Here is a 1,980-nt window from a genome sequence, read left to right on the forward strand (position 1 = left end):
CTCTGCCATAATTGCTTGTGGTTTTCATCCCATAGCGCGTGTGGCCGAGAAATGAGTTTCTTCTGGGCGGTCTGTAGGAAAACTGCTCTTATATAAAACGTAAGAGGCATTCTCTGTGCAAGAGCCCGGATAGCTCAGTCGGTAGAGCATCAGACTTTTAATCTGAGGGTCCAGGGTTCAAGTCCCGGTTCGGGCGAAGTGCAGTCTTCTTGTTGGCGGCCTCAGCTTGCTGTCGTGTCGGTCCATCTATGCTGCTGTCTGTGGCTGCAGACCTTGTGCATCTCCCTTGTTTGGCACACCTGATGGTCAGGGAGGCAGAAATGGTCAGGGAGGCGGTCAGGGAAATGGTCAGGGAGGTGGAAATGGTCAGGGAGGTGGAAATGGTCAGGGAAGTGGAAATGGTCAGGGAAGTTGAAATGGTCAGGGAGGCGGTCAAGGAAGTGGAAATGGTCAGGGAGACGGTCAAGGAAATGGGCAGGGAAGTGGAAATGGTCAGGGAGGCGGAAATGGGCAGGGAGGCGGTCAAGGAAATGGGCAGAGAAGTGGAATTGGTCAGGGAGGCGGTCAGGGAAGTGGAAATGGTCAGGGAGACGGTCAAGGAAATGGGCAGGGAAGTGGAAATGGTCAGGGAGGCGGTCAAGGGAATGGTCAGAGAAGTGGAAATGGTCAGGGAGGCGGAAATGGGCAGGGAGGCAGTCAAGGAAATGGGCAGAGAAGCGGAATTGGTCAGGGAGGCGGTCAGGGAAGTGGAAATGGTCAGGTAGGCGGTCAGGGAAATGGTCAGGGAGGCGGTAAGGGAAATGGTCAGGGAAGTGGAAATGGTCAGGGAAATGGTCAAGGAGGCGGTCAGGGAAATGGAAATGGTCAGGGAGACGGTCAAGGAAATGGTCAGGGAGGCGGTCAAGGAAATGGTCAGGGAGGCGGTCAAGGGAATGGTCAGGGAGGCGGTCAAAGGAATGGTCAGGGAAGTGGAAATGGTCAGGGAGGCAGAAATGGACAGGGAGGCAGAAATGGACAGGTAGGCGGTCAGGGAAATGGTCAGGGAGGCGGTCAAGGAAATGGTCAGGGAAGTGGAAATGGTCAGGGAAATGGTCAAGGAGGCGGTCAGGGAAATGGAAATGGTCAGGGAGGCGGTCAAGGAAATGGTCAGGGAGGCGGTCAAGGGAATGGTCAGGGAGGCGGTCAAAGGAATGGTCAGGGAAGTGGAAATGGTCAGGGAGGCAGAAATGGACAGGGAGGCAGAAATGGACAGGTAGGCGGTCAGGGAAATGGTCAGGGAGGCGGTCAAGGAAATGGTCAGGGAAGTGGAAATGGTCAGGGTGGAGGTCAGGGAAATGGTCAGGGAAGTGGAAATGGTCAGGGAGGCGGGCAGGGAAGTGGAAATGATCAGGGAGGTGGTCAAGGAAATGGGCAGGGAAGTGGAAATGGTCAGGGAGGCGGTCAAGAAAATTGTCAGGGAAGTGGAAATGGTTAGGGAGACGGAAATGGTCAGGGAGGCGGTCAGGGAAATGGTCAGGGAAGTGGAATTGGTCAGCGAGGTGGTCAAGGAAATGGTCAGGGAAGTGGAAATGGTCAGCGAGGCGGTCAAGGAAATGGGCAGGGAAGTGGAAATGGTCAGGGAGGCGGTCAAGGGAATGGTCAGGGAAGTGGAAATGGTTAGGGAGACGGAAATGGTCAGGGAGGCGGTCAGGGAAATGGTCAGGGAAGTGGAATTGGTCAGCGAGGTGGTCAAGGAAATGGTCAGGGAAGTGGAAATGGTCAGCGAGGCGGTCAAGGAAATGGGCAGGGAAGTGGAAATGGTCAGGGAGGCGGTCAAGGGAATGGTCAGGGAAGTGGAAATGGTCAGGGAGGCGGAAATGGGCAGGGAGGCAGTCAAGGAAATGGGCAGAGAAGCGGAATTGGTCAGGGAGGCGGTCAGGGAAGTGGAAATGGTCAGGGTGGAGGTCAGGGAAATGGTCAGGGAAGTGGAAATGGTCAGGG

General features: G+C 55.4%; 2 long non-coding RNA genes and 1 other non-coding gene across 3 annotated transcripts in view; all 3 read left to right on the forward strand.

The window, feature by feature from the left end:
• The first annotated feature begins 123 nt into the window (after positions 1-123).
• trnak-uuu (transfer RNA lysine (anticodon UUU)) lies at positions 124-196 on the forward strand. Its single transcript has one exon. It is a non-coding gene; the product is annotated as a tRNA-Lys (tRNA).
• Positions 197-544: 348 nt separating this feature from the next.
• LOC107562342 (uncharacterized) overlaps positions 545-1,980 on the forward strand; it is a 1,828-nt gene continuing 392 nt past the window's right edge. Inside the window, exons 1-3 of the long non-coding RNA XR_001605974.1 lie at positions 545-572; positions 1,257-1,295; positions 1,326-1,346. This is a non-coding gene — a long non-coding RNA (uncharacterized lncRNA). The remainder of the gene's footprint in view (positions 573-1,256; positions 1,296-1,325; positions 1,347-1,980) is intronic.
• LOC107562343 (uncharacterized) overlaps positions 1,685-1,980 on the forward strand; it is a 461-nt gene continuing 165 nt past the window's right edge. Inside the window, exons 1-2 of the long non-coding RNA XR_001605975.1 lie at positions 1,685-1,706; positions 1,911-1,922. This is a non-coding gene — a long non-coding RNA (uncharacterized lncRNA). The remainder of the gene's footprint in view (positions 1,707-1,910; positions 1,923-1,980) is intronic.

This window comes from Sinocyclocheilus grahami, unplaced genomic scaffold, assembly GCF_001515645.1.
Source record: "Sinocyclocheilus grahami isolate Dianchi unplaced genomic scaffold, SAMN03320097.WGS_v1.1 scaffold819.1, whole genome shotgun sequence".
In the NCBI taxonomy this organism is placed as follows: domain Eukaryota; kingdom Metazoa; phylum Chordata; class Actinopteri; order Cypriniformes; family Cyprinidae; genus Sinocyclocheilus; species Sinocyclocheilus grahami.